Genomic DNA, 15,684 nt, shown 5'->3' with positions numbered 1-15,684 from the left:
AATGAATGTCCCACTTTTATGATCATATTGTTGTAAAATTTTTGTGTTTTTTAACTTTTACGTGGGGACTGTTTGGGGGAGTGTTTGAGTATGTGTGATTCGGAGGACCTGCCGGGAGTTGCGGGGGCCATGGGGGTGGTTGAGGGGACCAGAGACACGGGAGAGGGTCGGGGTATTGCGGTCGTAACAGGGAGGGGCAGATACGGCGGGGACTTTAGGGCAGGCCATTACCGGGGAAGGAGGGTTCGCTACATTGCAGAGATCCCTCCTTCCGGCCCTAGGAGTCCCACTCCAAGACCAGATGGCGTAAGTAGTCAGGACCCTGGTCTCAGGCTGTTGTCGCTAAATGCCAGGTCTGTTGTTCATAAAGCTCCTCTCGTCCGGGACTTAATTTTAGACGAGAGGGCAGACCTGGCATGTATTACTGAGACCTGGCTGGGCCCAGAGGGAGGAGTCCCCCTTGTAGAGCTGTGCCCAGAAGGATTTCAGGTGCTGCATCAGCCGAGAGCCCAGGGAAGGGGTGGGGGTGTGGCCGCTGTCATCCGGGAGTCGTTAGTTCCTCGTAGGGTCCCTGCCCCGGAGATTGTCGGGTGTGAGTCTTTGCTGTTAAAGTTGGACCTCAAGGGTCAAGTGGGTCTGCTGCTAACGTACCTGCCTCCCAACAGCGTTGCAGCAGCCCTCCCCTCGCTCCTCGAGTCGGTAGCCGAGCTGGCAATTGAGTTCCCTAGGTTGATGGTCCTGGGGGACTTTAATTTGCCGTCGCTCGGTGAAAACTCTGATGGGGCGCAGGAGTTCATGGCTTCCATGACAGCCATGGGCTTGACCCAAGTAATTCGAGGCCCAACCCATTCAGCGGGACACATGCTTGACCTTGTATTTCTCTCGGAGCAGTGGATTTGTGAACTTGGTCTGAGGGGGAGTGACATCATACCCCTGTCGTGGTCAGACCACTGCCTACTGAGGCTCGACTTCCGGAGGCCAAACCCCCACTGTAGGGAGGAGGAACCGACCAGGTGGTTCCGCCCCAGGCGCCTTATGGAGCCGTCAAGGTTCCAGACAGAGCTTGGGGTTATTCCTGACACTCTCGCCCACAGTCCGGTGGAGACTCTGGCTGCTGCGTGGCACTCGGCAGCGTCGGAGGCCCTCGACCGGATTGCGCCACTGCGGCTCCTCCGAGGCAGCAGATCCCGGAGACCCCCTTGGTTCACCGAGGAACTCCGGGAGATGAAGCGCCGGAGGAGATGCCTAGAGCACCGTTGGAGGTCCGATAAGTCCGAATCGAACCGAGCAATGGTAACCACCTGCACCAGGGAATACACCAGGGCACTCAGGGCAGCAAAAAGATCCCACATAGCCACCCTGGTTGCATCCGCTGAGTCCCGTCCAGCCGCCCTGTTTAGGATAACCCGCTCCCTACTGAACAAAAGGGAGGCGGGGGAACCCTTGCAGGGCAGAGCTGAAGAGTATGCCCAATTCTTAGCGGACAAAATTGCTCGGTTTCGGTCGGACTTGGACTCCACCCCCGCAGTTCCAGCCGAGGCACAGGGGGACCAAGTAGAACAGCTCTGGGTTGAGTTTCAGGACGTTACCCCCGGGGATGTGGACAAGGCCATGAGAGCTGTAAGTTCCTCCACCTGTGTTCTGGATCCGTGTCCCTCATGGCTGGTCACGAACTGCAGTGAGGTGACATGAGGCTGGATCCAGGCGGTTGTAACCGCCTCCCTTCGGGAGGGGAACTTCCCCGCCGCACTGAAAGCGGCGGTGGTGAGACCCCTCCTGAAGAAATCATCCTTGGATCCAGCTGTTCTTAATAGCTATCGCCCAGTCTCCAACCTTCCCTTCTTGGGGAAGGTTGTTGAGAAGGTGGTGGCCTTCCAGCTCCAACGGTCCTTGGAGGAAGCAAACTACCTAGACCCCTTCCAGTCAGGCTTCAGACCCGGTTACAGCACAGAAACCGCTTTGGTCGCATTGATTGATGATCTCTGGAGAGCCAGAGATGAAGGACATCCCTCCATCCTGGTCCTCCTTGACCTCTCAGCGGCTTTCGATACCATCGACCATGGTATCCTTCTGCGACGACTGCGGGAGGTGGGAGTGGGAGGCACCGTGTTACGGTGGTTCTCCTCCTACCTCTCGGACAGGTCGCAGTCGGTGTTAGTGGGGGGGCAGAGATCGTCCCCTAGGCCCCTAAATTATGGGGTGCCTCAGGGTTCGGTCTTATCCCCCCTACTATTCAACATCTACATGAAACCGCTGGGAGAGATCATCCGCAGGCACGGGATTAGATACCATCAATATGCGGACGATACTCAATTGTATCTGTCCGCCCCGTGCCAACTCAATGAAGCGGTAGATGTGATGGGCCGGGGCCTTGAGGCCGTTATGGACTGGATGAGGGTTAACAAGCTTGTGCTCAACCCAGAAAAGACCGAGTGGCTGTTGTGTTTTCCTCCCAAAGATTTGACTAATATTCCACCACTCAGGCTGGGGGGTCAAATTTTACACCCCTCAGAGAGGGTTCGCAACTTGGGAGTCCTCCTGGATCCACAGCTGTCATTTGACCACCACCTAACGGCTGTGACCAGGGGGGCATTCGCCCAGGTTCGCCTGGTGCGCCAGTTGCGACCCTACCTGAATCGGGAGGCTCTCACAACAGTCACTCGGGCCCTTGTGATCTCTAGGCTGGAATACTGCAATGTGCTCTACATGGGGCTGCCCTTGAAGAGCATCCGGCGACTTCAGCTAGTGCAGAACGCAGCCGCGCGAGTGATTGCGGGTGCACCTCGATTCACCCGCATAACACCTATCCTCCGCGAGCTGCGCTGGCTGCCTGTCGATCTCCGGATGCGCTTCAAGGTGCTATTAATCACCCATAAAGCCCTACATGGCAGTGGATCTGGATACTTGAGAGACCGCCTTCTGCCAATTACATCCCTGCGACCAATAAGATCCCATAGACTAGGCCTCCTCCATATCCCATCGGCCAGCCAGTGTCGGCTGGCAACCACAAGGAGGAGGGCCTTCTCAGCAGTAGCCCCGACCCTTTGGAACGAGCTCCCCGTAGAGATTCGTACCCTCTCCACCGTCCAGGCCTTCCGCATAGCCTTGAAGAACTGGCTCGCCCGTCAGGCCTGGGGATAAGGATAGTTGCCCCTCCCGAATGATGAATGTATGTTGCCTACCATTTTATTATATGTTTCTATCTTGATGTCTGTATTCCCCTTTCCCGGTTTTATGTGAGCCGCCCTGAGTCCCCTTAGGGAAAAGGGCGGCCTACAAATTCTAATAAAACTCAAAAACTCAAACTCAATCCAGGAAGGAGTAGCACTTCTGGTAGAGAGTCTTGTGTGCCTCTTTAGGGCTGTTCATTCAGCTTTGGTCCCCATCTAAATCTCATTATTCACCTGTATTGTATATTTAAAGCCCTAAATGGTATTGTCAGGGCCAATAGCTTCTGAGGAGTCCTTGATGCTCTTGGAACTTGGTTGTTCCCTTGCAGATGTTTCGTTACCCAAACTAGGTAACAGCATTAAGGCACTGATGGTGTTACCTAATTTGGGTAATGAAATGTCTACAAGAAAACAACCAAATGTTGTTTAAACCGGAAATTTTTCTCCTAGGTATAATACCGGAGGGGTTTAAGAAAGATACACTTTATTTAATTATAAATGTACTAACTGCGGCACGCATAACGTATGCTCAATATTGGGGAAAAAATACACCATCAGAGCTAGATATAATCAGAAAAGTGTTGGCCTGTGTGGAAGCAGATAGGTTCACTCTTGAACTTAAAAATAAAGGGGAATCAGAATATTTTGAAGTCTGGAACAGATTTTATGACTGGTATAAGACAAGGTGACAAGACTGGAACAAACTGTATATATTGTGATTGGACAGAAGGATAGATGATGTATTAAGTAGGCTAGGTTAGTTCTCTCCTTCATTAGTTTCCATCAATTGCTTCCTGTTCTGCCTTCAAATATTTTGATATTGTGCAATCTAGTGAGCTCTGTGTCTTTTGCTATTCTAATGGTGGTGGATTAATCTTATTATGTCCTAAAGGTCCTGTCCAGCCCTTCTTATTCCCATCACCTTGGAGCTGAAGGCATTTTGTTTGTGAATAGATTGGTCCGGATTTCTTAAAGGGCACAAAAACTCCGTCTTTGAAGACTTCAGGCATCTGCTGGAGGTTGTTTTACTATGCAGGAAGACTGAGGTTGCCTTTAAGGACATGTTTTCTCTATTTCTCCTTTGGGGAAATATAATATTCTACCTCTTTTAATGTTTCCCAAAATATTTCATTCTCTAGAAAGCGGGGCTTCCCACAGAGGCATTTTAAATGCTATTTGAGGTATTTTTAATCCTACTGCCAGATTGGATATGGGGGAGAGCATGGGGAAGAGGATACAACTTTTGGATCAGACATGCACGCAAAGAAGGAGCCCTCTTAAAACCTGCTTCCTTTTGGCCCCCGCTCAAACTTGCACAGCAAAACAGGAAGCAAAGTTTGGAGTACATTTTGACAGCCTTGTCATTTTGCCTGCAGAGCTTATCAATTTTATTCTTATGGGGGAATCACACATTCTCATTTACAATTGCAAGAGGATCTAATTTTGTAAATTTTGAAACATAAGTATTTCAGCAAGCCAATTAACTGAGCTCTGAAATCAAATAGGACCAGGTCTGCTTATCACTTGAATGGGAAATCTCTGGGGCTGTGATGGTGAACCTGTGGCCTGCATGCCACAGGTGGCACACAGTGTCCTCTTGTGGGCCCATGAGCTGTTGCCCTAGTTCAACTCCACAGTACATATGCGTGCGCCTCCACTGGTCAGCTGGTCATCAGGTCTCTGCCATGCATGTGAGGGGTTCATGTGCGGGGCTGCACATGCATGCACATCAGGAAGGGTGCATGTGGGGCCTACACATGCATGTATGGGGCCCAGGGTGCATGTGGGAGATTGCATGTGCATTGCATTTTGGAAGTTTGGGCATGCATGCGCACTTTGAGATCATACGCCGGCACGGGATTAAATATCACCAATATGCGGATGATACGCAACTGTATCTGTCCGCCCCGTGCCAACTCAGTGAAGCGGTAGAAGTGATGTGCCAGTGCCTGGAGGCTGTCAGGTTCTGGATGGGAGCGAACAAGCTTGCACTCAATCCTGACAAGACTGAGTGGCTATTGATGCTCCCTCCCAAGGATGGTCCAGCTATTCCATCACTTAGCCTGGGGAGTGAAACTGTACGCCCCTCAGAGAGGGCTCGCAATTTGGGAGTCCTCCTGGATCCGCAGCTGACGTTAGAACATCACTTGTCAGCTGTGACCAGGGGGGCCTTTGCACAGGTGCACCTGGTGCACCAGTTGTGACCCTATCTGGACCGGGAGGCCCTTCGGATGGTCACTCACACCCTCGTTACCTCAAGACTGGATTACTGTAACGTGCTCTACATGGGGCTGCCCTTGAAGAGTGTTCGAAGACTTCAGTTAGTCCAGAATGCAGCCGTGCGAGCGATAGTGGGTGTACCTAGGTACACCCACGTCACACCTATCCTCCGCGAGCTACACTGGCTTCCCATTGGTCTCCAGACACGTTTCAAGGTGCTAGTCATTACTTTTAAAGCCCTACATGGATTAGGACCTGAGAGACCGCCTCCTGCCAGTTACCTCCCAGAGACCTATAAGATCGCACAGACTAGGCCTCCTCCGGATTCCATCTGCTGGTCAATGTCAGCTGGCAACTCCCTGGGGGAGGGCCTTCTCTGTAGCGGCTCCGGCCCTATGGAACAATCTCCCCGTGGAGATCCGGACTCTTACTACTCTTCCGGCCTTCCGCAAAGCGATTAAGACCTGGCTGTTCTGGCAGGCCTGGGGCTGTTGATTTATCCAGCCCCATTCTGAGCTATGAATGTTGTGAATTTTAATATCTGTTTTTTAATTTTTATATGTTCCCCCTTCCTGCTTTATCTGTAAGCGGCCCACACTTTGGGCACTCGGGCTGGAAAAGGTTATCCATCCCTGCCCCTAGGGAATATCAGGGTTGTGGACTAGGTTGGGAAGTTGAATCAAACAAATATTTTGAAATGACAAATCTGGTCTCCTTTGTTACAGAGAAAATTGCACGGACACCAGGAGACCTGCTTAACTTTGCAGGAGAATCTATCTTATAGCTTAAAACAGATTGGCTTCACTTTGAGGCCTGAATATATTTTATGTAGCTTTCTGATTAAAATGGCAGAACATTGCAGTGTTCATTTTGCGACTGAATTTTGGGAGAGTTGCCAGGCAAAGCCAGGAAGACAGGGGGGAAAAAGTCAGTTTGGGATCCTTCTGGAGCTTGTCAACTATAGTTTACATACCTCTGTGAACTCAGGTCAATAAATGTTGGTTTCTTGGAGATGCCCTTATAGTTTTCTTAGCAGAAAATGAGAAGTGGTTTGCTGATGCTTTCTTCTGAGACATCTTTCTTCTTCTCTCCAACTAGTTTAAAATTTATTAGTCCTAAAATTCTTTGGTGAAATTCTGAAAGTCTCCCATTCAAACACTGAACCCAGACCAATTTCACTTAGCATTTTGGAAGTGAACTAATAATTCTCACTAGAATCAATGATGTTTATTTCTAAGCCAACACATATAACATAGTACTGTAACTCTTAATGAAACTTATTAAAATTATCATTGATCATGCTAAAATCAGATGAGTAGAAATCTAACAGTTTTGTAGGCAAGAGCACAGAAGATTCCCCCCTCCCCCCCATTAAAGTATTGATAGCTGGACAAAATTGACATTGGTTGCTGGTAACTGATGCAAGTATACCACAAAACCAAGAATGTTTCACTTTTGTAAATGGCTTTTCTTATTGCATTTATCCAGGCTGATAATTTCAAGACTATATCTCTGGCTATGTTTCCTGTGCCCCTCTCCCTCTCTCCCTTCCTGTCTCTCTACTGGACCAATATTATTTTTGCTATAAAGGTAGTCCTTTACTTACAACAGTTTGTTTAATGACCTATGGCACTGAAAAAGGTGACATGAACACCTTTTGCAACCTTCTGAGAGGTCAATGGGGAAGCCAGATTCACTTAACAACTGTGTTACTAACTTAACATCTGCAGTGATTCACTTCATAACTACGGCAAGAAAGGTCATAAAATGGGGCAAAACTCACTTAACAATCGTCTCACTTATCAAGAGAAGGCTTGGGCTCAATTGTGATAAATACAGGATTACCTGTAGTATATTGCTAGGATGGTAGTTCCCAGTGCCAGCCATGGAAAGAGGTGCCATTAGAATCATTTTTCCTAAAATGTGCATATATACAAGGAACAGGATGGGATGTCACTTGTGAACGTGGAATCTGGAAACACTAATACCATTACTTCTTTTCCGTCCCCCAAAATCAAGATGATTATGTATTTATTCACTAGTTAAATCTTCTGGTACTATTCCTTCAGAGCAAATTATCTCATAGATGAGATGGTGTGTTTGTGTATTGGGGAAGAAATTTGTAAGGCAAGAATAACACAAAAAAATAAACCTTGTAAAATCAGTTAACAAACAAGGGAACAAAAAAATGTAAATATTGATAACAAAATCTTCCAAGAGGAATTAAATGTTTTTGAAACTTGAGAATAAAGAAAATTTCAGCTGATAGGAAAAGCTAGACGATTTCACCAATGGTTGGATTTGAGGAATAGAAGTTGGAACAGAAAGAAACAAAGCTATATAGATCAAAAGAAGATGTAATATATGCATTATATTATGTAAATGTGATGTTGATAAGGGGTTAAGTATGTGTATACAATTAGTAATGTATGCAGAATGTATAAGATATTTGTGTTATACTTTACCTTTGTATGGTGGAGATAACGCCAGGACAGTTGCACCAGGTCCAACTTTTATTTTTAACAATAAAGTATTTTTTAAAGAAAACAGGAAAAGCTATGTGAAATGTGTGAACTGGTTTAATGTAGTAGCTAGGCTAAAAACTGGGAGACTGTGAAGTCTAATATTCCCTTGGCATTAAAGTTGGCTGGGTGACTATGGACCATTCACACTCTCTCACCCTAACCTAGCTTGCAGGACTGATATTGTGAGCAAAGCAGGAGGCAGGAGGGTTAAGTGTATACATTGCTTTAGTTGACCCAAATAAATGCAGGAGAAAAGTTAAATAAATAAATGAAATGGCATACATGGAAGCACTATGCAATTCTACTTGGGTTATAAAGAATAACTTTTTTTCTTGAATTTAGCTTGACATTGGACACAGCAATGCAGTTCTGTTGGCCCCAGTTCAGAAGTCATGTCCCATTGACTTTTTATTTTCATGAGGATGAGGAAGAAAATGAGGATTTACTTTGTGGTTTCTGCATGGGACACTTTCTGGATGTGTCATTCCAAATGAATTGTAAATGTTATTGTGGGAAGCCCACCCCCAGAGAATGAAATATTTTGGGAAATATTAAGAGGCAGAATATTACATTTCCCCTAAGGAGAAGAAGAGAAACATGTTCTTAAAGGCAGAAAGCAGCCCCAGCCTTTCTGTTACAAGAAAACAGCCCCAAGAAGAAGCCTGGAGTCTTTAGAAATGGATATTTTGTACACATTAAGAAAGCCACAGCTTCCACAGAAGGCTGGAACTGATAGAATTAAAAAATAGGAAAAAAAGACTCCTAAAATCTACCTCCCAAATCCAGCTCCAAGGACAGGGCATGACCTGCCAGCAACAATGGGAGTCAGGAAGTAATAACTAGAATACTAAAAGGATACACTCAAGCACAAGTCAAAGTACATTTCACAACGAACAGGCATCTAACCACAAAGCCCCAAATAAGGCATAAAAGCCCACCTAGCTCAACCTCATTTAGTGAGCCACTCCAGAAACATGCTGCTGTCACTGAAGTTTCTGGCATCTAAATAAACAGAGATGATCATTCCTGCAGCCAGCCTGCATTTTATTTCCATCGCCTTTCTCCTGGCTTGGAACCAGACCAGATTTCTCTTCCAACAATATCATGCCAGCAACTCAGATATAAGGAGTCAATAGACAATATCTAATTCTGCTCTAATCAAAGAGTTGGGTCATACATGTAAAAGTAGTCCTCACTTACAATCATTCATTTAGCAACTGTTCAAGATCGCAATGACAGTGAAAAATGTGACTTACAACAAGTCCTTGTACTTACAACAATCAAAGCATCCCCAGAGTCACACGATCAAAGTTGAGACGCTTGGCAACTAGTGTGTATCTACAATGGTTCCAATGTTCTAGGGTCATGTGATAGCCTTTTGCCCCCTTCCCAGGGGACTTCTGATAAGAAAAGTCAATGAGGGAAGCCAAATTCACTTAATCACATGATTCCCTTGACAACTGCAACATGTCAGCCCTGGAAGCCATCTTTTTCATTGGAGCTTCAGGGCTGCCACATTTAGTGCCTGGGGAAATGGGAGGGGGGATTGCACAGAGTGGAGAAGGATTAGCCATAACAACATTCCTTTCTATGGGAGTCAAGGGCATTCGGCCTGCGCCTGGATGGGACTGACTTGGGATTAGCAACAGCAATAGCAGTTAAACTTATATACCGCTTCATAGGGCTTTCAGCCCTCTCTAAGTGGTTTACAGAGTCAGCATATCCCCCCCCCCCACAGTCTGGGTCCTCATTTCACCCACCTCGGAAGGATGGAAGGCTAGGTCAACCTTGAGCCGGTGAGATTAGAACCGCTGAACTACAGATAACAGTCAGCTGAAGTGGCCTGCAGTACTGCACCCTAACCACTGCGCCACCTCGGCAGGGGTGGCTGGGTTGTCTCCAGTTGGGATGGTGAATTGATTGGATCATGTGATGGACTTGTGGATGCAGGGGATGTATCTTGGACTTTCTTTTGGGTGGGGAAAACCCGAAACTCTCAGAATTGGGTTCCCAGATGTGCCAATATGGCATCTCTAATAAAATGGAACTTTGAGGAACTTCAAGCCTTGGAGTCTTCTTTTGTTGTGGGTGTTACCTGGAACTCTAACACAACAATTCCCTTAACAACTATCAAAAAATTGGAGAATGACTCATTTTTTTTAAAAAAATCCTTGTTTCGCAACAGAAATTCTGGTCCCAATTGTGGACTATCTGTATTAGGACCAACAGAAAATTGCAAAACATCAAGTAGGAGTTTGAAAAACTCAGAGGTCTCCTCGATCTGAATGATAGTCAACATAGGGTACGAAGAAATGAAGATACATGTTTGGAGAAACTTTGGGGCGGGATATTATTACACCCGAACAAACTCTGCATTTATAGCAGTCTCTCAGTCTGCAGATTGGCATTGCAGGTGTTGGAAGAAATGTCCTTCCTGTTACAGTTCCAAGTGGGGAGAAAGACATTGGAAACTTGGAAGCTGTTTGGAAAGATCATTTATTGATGATGGACAGAACCACGTGGTTTGAGGTCCTGGGGAAAAAGGGGATCTCATGCCTTGAAGCTCATGAAGAAAAGGGGCAGAGATGCTGAGAGTCCCTGGGTTTTATGCCTCTCTGGGCTCCACCTTAAAGTTTCCTGTATCCCATTGGCTATGAGACTCCCAGGGGGTGGGGTGGGGTAGAGTCTTAGCTAACTTTGTAGGCTGTCTGTGTTCCAGGCTTGGGTGATGCAATCTCCCCAGGTGCCATGTGGTGAGTTCTGTTACTAGATGGGTAGAGTGCTAATCCTATCATGTCCTAATCCCATCGCCCTGGAGCTGAAAGGGTTAGATCTTTGTTATGTAGAGTAGACTTATTCAGGCCTTAATGGTTCATTAACAAATGTGGGGGTGGCTTAGTTTCTGCCTCCCTTTTAGGGGAAATATCCTTCCCTTTTAATATTTCCTAAAAATATTTCATTTTTCTAGGAGAAGGCTGGGTGCTAACTTCCTACACAGGAGCACCCCGTTTTCAGTGCATATGCCAGATTCTTAGGGTGAAGAAAGAGTTCTTATGGGAAACAGGCATAACTGCAAAGGCTCACTGAGAATTCCAGGGTTCAGAACATGCCAGAAAATGGCCTCTTAGAATGGGTGCTCTTGCTATGGTAGCTTTGTTGCCTTGGTGGGGCACTATATGACATTTTCAATCACCCACGAGGAGAGCAAACTTCTTCCATACTGTCCTGAATCAATGGCACTGAGAGAAATCTGAAACTAGAAACGTGCCCTGACATGCCTGCCAGCATAAAAGCAGCCTGGGGAGATCTCCAGAGAGCAATTGAGCCAGCTGCACTTAGATACTGAAGAAGCATTTGACACGTTATGCAGACATATAGGCACACCCTAAGCGCTAGAGACACTAATACCCATTCTTCCCTATGTTATTTGGAAGCCTGATTATATCTCACCTTGTTGACCCCGGTTATAGCTCTTAGTCTTCTTTAACGGAGCTTGTTTTGCAAGTCGTATTGTTATTTTTCAAATGTAGCATGAATAATTCGGATGTATTTTCCTTTTCAGCTTGCAATGGTTATCATTGAAAATATCTTTCTCCCTCTCCCTCTTTCTTTCCCAACTCTTTTCCGTTTTTTTTCTTTTTTGTTTTTTTTTGGAGCTCAGAATATGACACAGAGGCTCGATCTGCTACACACAGCCTTGCCTTTACTGCTTTCAGAAAGTGCTGATGTATAAGACAAGTGGGCAAAACGAACCCTTCAAAGTGCTACTCTGAGCTAATTTGCAGCTGCAGGTAACAGCCATGTGTATGTCTAGTGGGATCCCAGGAAGATGAGTTTCCTCTGCTTTGTGTTTTCCCTGGAAGTTAAAATTGGCAACCACAACTTCAAAGCAGGTGTGAAAGCAACCACTATGGTATATGTGCTAAGAATGTATTTTACTGTTCTCAAAGAGATTAAAAAATAGGTCAGTTAACAATCTAAATAGTTCAGCTCATTTAAAATTTCCTGAATGCACCAACCAGCATTTGGAAGACACAACAAAGGATCCTCAATCTCTCAACTCAACGTGGACGAACTCAACCATAATCACAAGTGGGAAATTTTGAGCATCTTAGACCAAGCTAAATCTAAAACCTCTAGGAGATTCCTGGAAGCTTGGCATTTGGACAAATAATCCATGAATATGCCATAAATAAACCATAAAGACAAACCATATTTATCTGCCATTCAAAATAACAATTACAAAAAAAGTTAAGAAAACAAAAAGATCAGAATATATTCTCTCTTACAGCCAACACCCAGATAAGCAAGTATTATCACCTGAGAAACGGGGAGAAAACAATACCCCAATCAAGAAACTATCAAGAAGAAAACCACACTCCTACTAAAACTGGCAGGGCAAGCTACTGTTCATAAACAAGGAGAAAATCCCACACTCATTGGCATTGATAATGTTCCCTAGTTGGGTAATGAAACATTTGCAAGCAAATAACCATGATCAGAGAGCACCAAGGATTCCATAGTTCAAGTCTGGGATATGTGTGTTCTCTTGTATTGGATACACTTTTATTTTGGAAAAAAAGAAGAGATGTGCATTTCATCCTGGATTTAAAGAGATGGAATAACACTCTTATTACCTGTCTGGCAAGAAAACACTGATTGGCTTTAGTTCTTTGTGCTCAGTTATTGGTCACAAAGGACTGGTTGATGAGGAGATCTTTATTAGCTCACAAGTATATGCAGTTGGAAGGTAGTCAAACCAACCTAGATCAGCCTTGAGTGCATTTTAGTGGAAGTGCCATCAATGTAACCCCAAGTCATTTTTATGATTCTTGCACACACCCCTTCCAGCCCTAGATCCCACCACTGAGATTTGGTGCCAAATTACCCAATTACAACAAAGCAATTTCCTTTTGCTTTTTGGCAGGAAAGAATGACAATGAAGAATAGGGTAGTATTTGACAGGCTTAGCAGAGCTACTAGTATATAAAATAGCCCTCTGAACAAAGAAATGAAAATTTTAGTTGTGTTCCCTTTGGAGATATTAGCATGCCACTGTCTTACCTCCTTCATTTCTCAGTGCTAATTGATATCTCTGAAACTTAGCAAAGAAGATTATTGGCATAATGATAATTGTAGCTGTTTATTAATTGATCTGACAAGTGGGATAATTTGCATGTTAAAAAGGAAAGGAACATTGTGAAAATCTAAATCTACCATTCCTGAATCATCTATTCTAGAGAAACCCCCTGATATGGAGAAGGGGTGCAAGGGACGAACATGTTGGTGGCTTAAAGCCGGTGTGAAGGTTATGGTAGATTTGAATTTGTGGTGCATTTTGTAGCTTGTTGTATTGCTACTGAAATAGTATGCCTTTACGTCAAGACCTTGCATGTAGCAGAAAACATTCTATTCTATTCTATTCCATTCTTCCATTCCATTTCATTCCTGCTTTTAAACTGTTGGCCTCAAATAAATGTAACAATGCAAAAATTGTTCATCAAAGAAAGCCCTCATGGTAGAGTATGAACAGAGTGGAAGAGAGAAAGTGCTTGGTCTTATCCCCCCTCCCCCAAAAAAGAGATGTCCACACACACTGTACTGGTGAGACCACCCTTAGAATACTGGATCCAGTTCTGGTCACCATGATACAGAGAACATTTTGAGACCCTAGAAAAAATGTAGAGAAGAGCAACAAAAATGGTAAGGAGTCTGGAGAATAAACCATATGATGAATGATTGAGGGAACTAGTTTGTCTAGTTTAACAAAGAGGAGGATTAGGGGTGTGATAGGAGTTTTTCAGTACTTGAGGGGTTTGTCACAGAGAAGGTGTTGATGTATCTCCCAAGCACCTGAGAGTAGGAGAAGAAGTAACAGACAGAACATCATTGAAGAGAAATCCAATCAAGTATTAAGGAAAATTTTCCTGACATTGAAAATAATTAATCAGTGGAACACCATAACTCTGAAAGTTGTGGGTACTCATTGAAGGTTTTCAAGAAGAGTTTGGACAGCCATTGATTCAGAATGATATAGGGTATCCTGCTTGAGCAGGAGGTTAGAATAGAAGAACTCCAAGATCCCTTCCAACCCTATTATTCTATGTACTATGTCCTTCATTATTTCAAGATTAAAATACAATAACATGTCTTGCAAAATTAACCAGTGTTTTCTCTCATTGATCCAAACAAGAGAGATGTTTACAAGTTTTAGCAAGTTTTTCCATTCAATGGGAAATAAATCACAGTTCACTCTGGCTGGCTTATGTTCATTTTGTAAAAAAAAAAAAAAACAGCATTTAGCGTAAGTACTAAGTGCAAAGTCCTCTCTCTGTCTCTCTCCCTCTCTCCCTCTCTCTCTGTCCCTCTGTCTCTCCTTCTGTCTCTGTCTCTGTCTGTCTCTCTGCCTCTGCCTCTCTCTCTCCTCTACAGAACCCTTTTCGAAGCAACCACACCTAGTAAACATTATCCACACCTAAGCTGCAACACACTTTGACTACTGAAATATCCTGTAAGCAGAGATACCCTTGAAATATATTCTGAATCTGCAAATGATGAAGCATGTTCTAGCTAGGCTACTTATGGGGATCATGTGATGTTTCTTCTGAAAGATCAGAACTAGCTTCTAGTGGCCTTCAGAATATTGGTATTGACCCATCAGCTAACATAGCACTCAATGGAAACTTCTCCAAGATCAGGAAGGGCTTCTGTTGTTTTCAGAATATTGGTATTGACCCATAAAGCTCTTAATACCTTTGGGATTAGCCATCCATAGATCTGCCTTTCCTATTATGAATTTTCCTGGATACTAAAATCAGCAGGAGAAGAGGCCTTCATTTCAAAAGTGAAGATCACCTTTCAATTGGGAACTTGTCTGTGCAGTATGCAGGAAAGGTTGCCTGGCTCCTAGGTTGTGGGAGATCTTATGTGGTTATATCTATGTTTTATTTTAATTCTGATATTAGAAGTTAATGTGGTTTTAATTTATATTTTGTGTTTCTTTTCATTTGGATTGTTTAAATTTGTAAGTTGGATGTCTTTGTCATAGCTCCAAACTTGGTGCTTAAAACAGAAATACAGGGTAAAAATTCAATAAGGGAAAAAGAAAAAAAAAAGAATCAGTTTTGGGAGCCCATAAATGTCAATAGTCTTGTTTATGATTAATAACTTAATTGTGAACATTCACATCTGCATGAAAGGTGTGTGTGTGTGTGTTTATGTATAAGAGAGAGAGATTCAGAGCATTATCCTTTGACTGCCAATATTTATTTTGGATCTCTAGTTTAATATAACAGTATCCCACAGATTAGGCCTCCTCCGAATTCCATCTGCCGGCCAATGCCGACTTTCGACCACCCGGAGGAGGGCCTTCTCTGTGGCTGCTCCGACCCTTTGGAACGATCTCCCCATGGAGATTCGGACCCTCGCCACCCTTCAGGCCTTCTGTATAGACGTTAAGTCCTGGCTGTCCCAGCAGGGCTGGGGGTCTTGAGTTCCACCCCTTTTCGAATTTGGTTGTGCTTGTTGTGTTTTTAGATTGTTTTGTATTGTTGTCTTGCTTTTGTCTTACTTTTTGTATTTGTTCCCCTCCCCTTGGCTTTTGTTCAGCCCCCCTGAGTCCCTCTGGGAATAGGGCGGCATACAAATCGAATAAATCCAATCCAATCCAATAGTTCCAAAAAAATTATGTGGGCACCTTTTAGAGATTTTTGGGTGTGCTTATTTTTAAATAATGAAGGGCTTGGTTATTGACATACCTGCACAAAGCT

Source organism: Thamnophis elegans, chromosome 2 (genome assembly GCF_009769535.1).
Source record: "Thamnophis elegans isolate rThaEle1 chromosome 2, rThaEle1.pri, whole genome shotgun sequence".
Lineage (NCBI taxonomy): Eukaryota > Metazoa > Chordata > Lepidosauria > Squamata > Colubridae > Thamnophis > Thamnophis elegans.
This window is presented reverse-complemented; position numbering follows the sequence as displayed.